We start from the raw sequence: 9,065 nt of genomic DNA on the forward strand, positions 1-9,065 counted from the left end.
GTTTAGAAGCAAATTATTTTAATACTTTTTATATGTTATCGGCTAAAGTGACCAGATGAGTCCTTAACATCTATATGTCAATATGTTATTATATGAGCGATGTGCAAACAAGCGCCTAACATTAGGCGGGAACATTAGGCGGGGAATGAAAAATCAGTCCGCACACTTTAATTCGACCCTTAAATCAGGACATTTTCTGATAAATCAAAACGCTTGGTCACCCTAATATCGGCTAAAAAAACTTGAACTTATCGCAATAGTAAAATATTATTTTAAAAGTTTTCACTTTAGTAGATCCTAGGTTCAAGAAAAAGCTCATTTGGCCCCTACATTCGGCTTTTGATAACCGAGTCGCACCTGACCCATTTTTTCCATAATTTGGCTTTTATTAGAGATCTAAATATTTCGGTACCGAGTATCGAAAGTATTGGATACTTTTAAAATCGGTACCGAGTATCGATCAATACTTGAAAATATCGACTATGCACATCACTTACAGTAACGGAGGCTGCGCGCTGACATGGCTGCGGCATACTCGACCATCCGACGCACAATCGTTAATTTGTTAGCAAATTGTGTAGGTACGTATCTGTCCGACTGCAATTGCAACTCGAGATTTCCATTGTTTTGCCAAGCAGCAAATTTAACAAACCAACGCCATGTGCGCGTGATTACATACATATGTATGTACATAAGTACATAAGTTTATGGACGCATATGGGTGGTTGTTGGTTGGTGTGCTTTGGACCGTGGGGTATTTGCCATTGCGCTAACAAGTGCAAGTTTACGTATAAAAGCTTCACTTTATTGATTATGTACTTCTGTACCGTCGTATGCGATTGGCCATGTAATCAGCTTTGCTCCCTTTACCTCGCAAGCTCTAAGCTGAAATGCAGCAAAAATATTACTCGCCCACACACACACATTACATTTTTTGTTATCACGCGATACTCCTTTACACGCGCTTTCACATTTTTTCTAGCACTAGCCACTTCATTCCTCGCAGCTAGCGCTTCGCATTTCGTGAAGTGATTTTCCTTGTTTACTTGCAACTTCTTTTTCATAGTACTTTTTCTTCGTCCTGCCTTTGCTTGCCGGCGTACTTCAGTGTGCACTGTACTACTACGCTCGCCACATTTGTAAGCTTAATTGACAATTGAAATTAATTATAATGTTTTTGTTACAGCTTATATTGTATGTAGGTACTAAAGCTGCATTCTTACTTTGCCATCTCCCATTGTTTGGAGTTGCGAGTTTTTGCGTTGCGTAATTCTAAGCGCCTCAGCACTAACCAGCGGGCTTCGGGTTTTCGAATTTTTTTGGAACTTTCGTTTCGACTCTTCTCGCCTTAAGTTTCTTGTTTATTGTTTAACTATAACTTTTCTTCTGTAGTTAGGCACTTCACGTTGTTAATCATTTGTGGCGCTGCATGTTATCTTCCTAGCAATGCCATCATTAGCAAGTAGAACCATGACGGCCAGATGTACTTGTAAAATGCTGGAGTATAAAGAAAAATTGTTAATCGGATAAGAATTTGTATAGTATTTTTTTGTCTATAAGGTAACGCATGAATCAAATGAATTGTATTGCCCCGGGGAATCTACTATTTCCGTACTACATTTACGAGAATAATTAAGACTATAAGACTACTGTATGCAGGGTGTATTGTTTTGGTTGTTAATGCAAAAAAATTAACTAAAATGAATTTTTCTGTATATTACTGGTTTATTCAAAAGGGAAAATATTCCTGTTATCTTTGGAAAACAATTTCATTCATGTAGCTGCCGTGGTTGTCTTCGCAGTAGCGCATCCTGTTAATCCACTTTTCCGAGGCCTTGTTGACGTTCCCGTAGGGCTTGCTCGATATTTGCCTTAAGGGCTTCAATATTTAATGAGTCCAACGATCGCAGCTCCGAAATAGTCAATTGACATCGCCCAGATGATTACTTGGCTCGTAAAAGTTAGTTTTTGACATGGCGCGGCAGCCTGCTGAAACTAAAGATCGTCCAAGTGAATGTTTTCAATTTTCAGTAGCAAAATCTGAACAAAATTTGGCACTCTCTGAAGATGCATTGGTTTTTTGAACGCATACGTGGTTTTCCGATCCCCAGATGCTAAAGTTTTGCCTGAAATTAAAATTCGAATTTTTTCAGGCGGTAGATGTTACTCCCGGAAGGCTCCTCTGTACTAGTTAGAAGCTAGGCAGTCTAATTTGAAGGGTTAAGTTGATTTAATCTCGTCATTCTCCATGCAACTGTGATAAAAGGGTTCTGGTGTAATCTCAGTTTGTGAACCCCGACAGTACAGTCACCTGTCAGAATCGGGACAACCGCGGAATCGGACGCGAGCGGAATTGAATTAAGGCATTCCCCAGCAAGCTGCGAGCGAACCATAGGCAAACTCAGGACTCTCTGAGTATATGTTAAACCTTCCTTACCGCCATCACGAAAAGCAGCAATAAATTGAGTGTTTAATTAATGGCCACTTCCTTAAAGATACTACAGTGATCTGGAAGTTTAAGTGTATGCTTATTAGGAGAACTCCCTGTAAAAGACCCCTCCACCGAAATCCGTGTAAAAGTTCACTAGTATATAACAGGTCATATGCTACCTATATCTCCACCCCGAGAAAGAGAAATAATCACTCACTCACAAGCCGTCACTTCTATAGCATCAGTAAGATTTCCTTTAACTCTTTAATTAGATTGATTTTGAAAATCTAAGCTAGTGGCAACCCTCGTAAAATATATTTTCTAAATAGATACAGTTTTGTTAAAACCGTTCTCGTTTAATAGAGGTACTAAAATATTTTTTAAATAAATTTATTGACCTTTAAAAATATTTTTTTTTTTAATTTAATTTTCCCTAACCTCTCCCGTTTGATACCCATATGAAAATATTTAGTTCATATTATTGTTTAAATTTATTAAACTTTTCTATACAGGTGGCCAGTTTCTTAAAAAAAAAATACTTTTATGAAAGGTCGTTGAACACCTTTCGCTGGACACCAACATTGTTATGAAATTTTACTTGTTTTGTTAATTTTTCGATTTTAACTTTTTAGCAGGTGGCATTTCTATTAAAAAGTGTTTTTGGAATAAATCGTTTTGCAACCCCTTTCACTCGACACTCACAGTGGTGTTATATTTTACTTAACTTATTAATTGATTGATTTTTAGGAATTAAAAAGATGGCAACTCTCTTCAGGAAACACTTTTTATGTTAATCCAGGCTATAACCTATCTATGCGCCAAATTTCATTGACATCCGTTCAGCCGTTTTAGCTTTAATTAACAACAAACATACTCACTCACTCACTTACAAACTTTCACAAATTATAATATCCATCAGTCTTAAAGTCTACTGCCAAAAAGAGCCTGAACAGAATGGCAATTGTAATGTCTCGCGGAATCATGGTTACTAAAGCAGAGCACAAGTAAGGTATCTAAATTAATAAGTATGTAGGTTCAGTCTACAGGATCAGATTTTGGCTTCGGGTCCATAGGAAGCAGGCTGAGACTGCATACAAAAGGTAAGAGCCAGAATAAGTCATAAATAAGAAAAGCATTTTATTGCATCTGTCTACGCAAATTAATATTATGAACACGCATGCCAAACATTCGGCTGTGCAAAATCTTAAGTAGCCTTCTACATACATACAAACGAGTACTTATTTAGTTGGGTATAATACCAAACCTCATGTAACTCATACGTCACGTTGCCCATTTGCCTGAACAAAGAAAAGTTTACAATGCTGGCAAATCATTTAAATGCTCACGTGTGACTGAGCCGTGCGTGAATCACGTGAGCACAAAACTTCCACTTTTACGCTCTTGACAAAATTAATACGCAAAGCGTGACTAAACGTACAAATAGCTTACATACTTGTTATGTATCTAAGTATATATGTATATAAAAATGTATGCATATATGCACATGTATGTACGGCTGTATGCATATGTAGGTAGCACTGCATCGAACTGCCAACAGCAGCAAGCAGCACGACAATTCTAGAAAAATTAAATTATACTTGATGTAACTCGTTGGCAAAGATAAATTTTGTATATCACCTCCCCGTTTTGTGATCACCTTCCGGCGGATATTAGCAAATACAACGTTTATTTAATCAAATTTAGGTATGTATGTCGTCTGTGTCATTTCGACTTCGTTTGTCACAGAGTAGCAGAGAAGTCCTCAAGTGTGCAAGTACCTACTCTTATTGTCCTTACGTGTGTGCAAATACTTGACAAATACACAAGCAAACTAATACAAATTCATTTGCACATTCGTTTGCAAGCCAATGCAAGCCATACGTATGTATGCATGTATGTATGTATGTATGTGCTTCAAAATGGCTACATATGGATATGTGCATGCATGTGTAAAAAACTAACCGTCGTAGATTCCCCGTAGGTAAATTTGCAGGTATTATTAACTGAACGCGGTACACGCTTCTCTAATCGTTTAACTTCAGTTTCATTGTGTTGGCAAGGTAAAAACTGTCGACTTAATGATTATAAAATTATATGAATGCCATCATTTTTATTTAGATGGATAGATAGGTAGATAGATAGATATATAAAGCATTGCGACCCGTTGTTCTATTGTGCCCCCTCAACTCATCATAATACGTCATCTGGCCCTTGAAGCTCTATAAATTTCTGTACTCCTCTCTGTGTTTTAGATGCCCTATGCTGCTCTCTCTTTTATATGAAATGGCCTCTCCCTTCCGAAGGAGGTGTAATGGTGTCTCCTTGACGGAGTCACAGAAGCGACATAGATCGCTTGACCAGACTCTTTAGCTTAGGCAAATGGCCTCTTGGAGAACAATGGCTATCAAAATGCCTCCTTATGGAGGCCCATGAAAAGCCTGTAGCCCACCTAGTAAGCTGTTTTAGCTTCATTGGTTGGTGTTGCGTTAATACTTTGCAGACAAAGGCGTTTAGGTTCTATACACTCCCTAGGACTTCGAAGGTTGAAAGAGATTTGAGTGCCGCCTTACTGTCACTTAGAATTAGGATCCTCTCACTTCATTAATTTTTGCGGAGTTTCATCTCTGCACACAAATTGATGGCATAGGCTTTCGCTTGGAAAATGCTTAAAAAGGTTCCCAAATGGCACAGAAAGCTTCAGTCTGCGCCATATTCGCCAGCTCCAATACTTGCACGGTTCTCAGAACCATCTGTATACCATGGTCGTGGATGCAATTGACTTGATGCATCTGGCTTAAGCTTTACATTTGCCCTCAGAGGTTCCCCCAATGTTGCCGCAACAGTTTTTGCAAGATTCGGACGGAACCCTTAAAGTTTTTATGGCATCCGTTTAGGATTTCCAAGATGCAGTTACTTATGTATGCTAGATTAAAGAGCTTCCTGGTATTGTGTTGTTGTCTCCCGTATTATTGGACTTTAAGAAATATAGCGCAAGCTTTATGACAAAGACTGCAAGGTACAGCTACAGCTACAGCTTCATTGAAAGAAACACATTTTGCATTGGAAGAAAACGTTCCATCAGCGCTTAATGGTATCCAAACTGAACTAACTTCTCGCGCCTAATTATATAATGATTCTCATTGTCTTTGATAGCCGTTTGCGCCCTTTAGTTTAGCTTTTATTATAGTTTCTTAATTCCTAAAAATCATTTCTCTGGTAAAGACTAGGGGTATTGGCGATCATCTGCATAGTTAGCTTTTTAGTATATATTGCTTTGTAGTTCTTTCGCTCTTTCTACAATATTTACTGTAAGTTTAAAGCTGTTAATGGTGTTAAGTATCTTTCTGATTCGGAATATAAAAAATGAAAGAATTTGGCTTGCGAGAACAATCGCACCTAGAAAAATGTGACCTACAGAAACAAAAAGATTGTTTCTATGACAAGGCTAACGGGTAAAACAGCCGAAGAAACCAATATATTCCATAGAGTAAAAACAAGGCTTTATTCTTGAAGAAAATCCATAGAGAAATCGTTTCACTTTTCTACCATGTTGTTAGCTGATTTTCGCTCTGTACGGAATTAACACAACATATAAATATATGGAATCACAGAATCGAAATTATATTTAAATGAAACCTTAAAAACGACTTACCAAAGAAAGTAAGAATAACCGCCAAAGCTCATATACCCGTAATTGCGTATGTAACGTATACACCCCGTATCACCATAAGCCGTTAACTCTTGCGTTTACTTGCACGCCTTAACTTAACAGAAAAATTATTTAAAAAGTGATTAAATATTGGCGTAGCAGATTTTCACATAAGTAGTATTCCTTATACACATACAGTTACTCCCGAGATTGAGTGTTAATTTTGTATTAAAATATGGCTTGTATTTTAGCAAACTCCATTTCAATCCAAGAATGATACTGTGTACAAAAATTAAGAAAAATTTGCAAAATTTCAGCAAACTCACGAACTTTTCAATACGAATATCTAAAAAGAATTCAGGTATGCAGTTTTCTAGCCCACTAAATTTTAGTATAATAATGAGCAAATTTAAAATCTCTAAAAAAACGCGTTGATTTTTTCGAGAAATTTTTTGTGGTTTTAGCATATATATAAAAAAATTCTGAAATTTTTTTCTTAATTTTTGTACACAGTATCATTCTTGGATTTGAATGGCATTTGCTAAAACATAAGCCATATTTTAAAACAAAATTAACACAAAAATTTTAGCATATAAAATATAGAGCAGTACGCTCAATTTTGGGAGTAACATATATTACTTTCTTCATGTTTAAAACAATTTTAGAATGAATTTCGAATGCGCCAATAAAAATTGTGAAAACGGAATTTTAGATTCTCAAATCATAGTAATCTTTTATTCAATGGATTTTTTTTATTCATTTGGTGTCACTCTAGTCGTTTTAGACTAGATTCGTTCGTTTTGGCACGAATGCTTTCATTTTTAATTGAACATTTGGAAGTATCGTAAACATTATATTTGAAAACTCCCCAAAGTTGTTAAAAAAAACAGAATAATAATTTTAATTTTTTCAAGTGACAATGAAAAAATATATGATTTCTTCCGGAGAAAAGCAAAAAATATAATTTTAAAACTTATTATCAAATAAACAATTATCAACGTATTATTTTTTTTTTTTGCTTTTCAGTTTATTTGTATTATATTTTTTTAAACTTGGTTATTTTTTTTGGTAAAAAGCTATAAGTCAATCAAAGGTACAGTAATTTCTTTTATGAAAGTAAAATTGAATGCTTAGCACAAATAATGCTTTTTGAATTCTTTTCCTAGGTATATGAGAAGTTGGTAAAAAAATACAATTGACTAAAAAAATATTTTTTTTTTTTTATCAAGAATCGAAATTTTACAAACTGACCAAAAAAATTAAATTTGCGCAAAATCTTTGGAGCCAATATCGCAAACCATGTTAACTTTCAAAATCGGTCAATGAAATATAAAAAAATCGAAAAATTAACTTTGGGTGGCCCACTTGAGAAAACTTGACTCATATGTATATGCATTTACTTGGCTCACACTTTTCTATTGGGCTCTTAGTGCAAGCGCTCACGTGTGTTTGTGTATACCTATTTGTATATGTGACTTATTTGCATTTCTATTCGATTTGATCACGCCTTTCAATTTGCGAATCACTCAGACGTGTCCTGTCACCCAATCGTTGACAATCGTTGACTCTACGACTACGTGTATGACAACAACAATCACTACAACAAGAACGACATAAAAATGCAATTTGTAGCAAACATATAAAGCATACCAATGCAAAATGCCAAATGCTCAGTATATTGTATGTATATCGCTATATCTGCAATGGCTTCAATCGCACTTGCACACACACAAAAATATACAAAACACAAATACAGACATATGAATATACATGCAAGAGTGTTTCAGCAGGTATAGCTTGTTTGTTAAACTGTGAGTGCAAAAATTATTACTACCCACAATGTTATGAATGAGATCTTAAGTAAACAATTGCTAAATATAGCTTTGCAGTTGGTTGGATTTTGGACACATAAATATGTATATACACACTCTTGTGCAGTAGCTATTTTTCACCTGCATTGCCTTCATTTAGCCAAGCATGCAGTTAAGCTTTCAAAGATACTTATAATCATCATCTCCTCTAACTAATTAAATTCAGTATCTTTTTTTATATCCAATCTTAATGTTTATGTGGAATGCGCAACGTAGTAATGACGTAGTAAAAATATTTCGCACTCACAGGGGGCTGCAGCTCACATAAAATACGCATTATAATAAATACTTAATGGTCGGCAGCGTGAAATATAATTTCTTTGTTACCAACTTAAATAATGCTCTGATAAATACTCAAACGCCACACAGTAGTTGTAATAAAAAATCTTCTAGAATTTTTGGAAATGTTGTTTCGGTTACGGCTTTTTTTGCATAGGTAGGTACCTCATCAATTGCACACCCGCAAGTGCGAGTATTTATTTTAATAGCCTTAATATTAGTGGCGACATATCCGCTCATTCATTCGTCCACTCTTCGATGCTGTACTAAAGAGCCGCGCACATAATGGCTTGCGAGAGCGCTTTGTTACGGCAGCAGTGAACGCTAAATCGCAAATTATTGACGGTTAATGGTTTTTACGCACAAAATGGGGACGATGATTCTTTGTATTAATGTGGCTTTGTGCGGTCCATCAAGCCGTTGCCATTTCTACCAGCACTTTCCATCAAATTCAACCACGTACTTTTCACAAAGCTACCCACACTTATAATTGCTGCTGTAAATTATTTTAAATGAAAAATTTCTAAAAAAAATGTGCTAATTTAAAATATTTAATCGCAACTAACTTACAAAAGTAGATTGTCGTAAATTTATCCCGCAATGTGCTAAATGATTACCGCCTTAAACGCCGAAAGTTATTGTATACACAGTGGCATATGGGGCGATTCGACAAGCGAAAATAAAGAAATATCTGAACAATACTCCACAGATGGGTGATTCAGTATATAAGAGTTTAATAGCCTTTTTGGTTGTTGTTTTTTCCGACAGGGTGGGTGTATGATGTATTATGGAACGAATTTCCGTCATCCCTTGTCAAATTTGGTTTGGAGACAAA

Source organism: Rhagoletis pomonella, unplaced genomic scaffold (assembly GCF_013731165.1).
Source record: "Rhagoletis pomonella isolate Grant_MI unplaced genomic scaffold, Rhpom_1.0 Rhpom_scaffold_00007, whole genome shotgun sequence".
NCBI lineage: Eukaryota > Metazoa > Arthropoda > Insecta > Diptera > Tephritidae > Rhagoletis > Rhagoletis pomonella.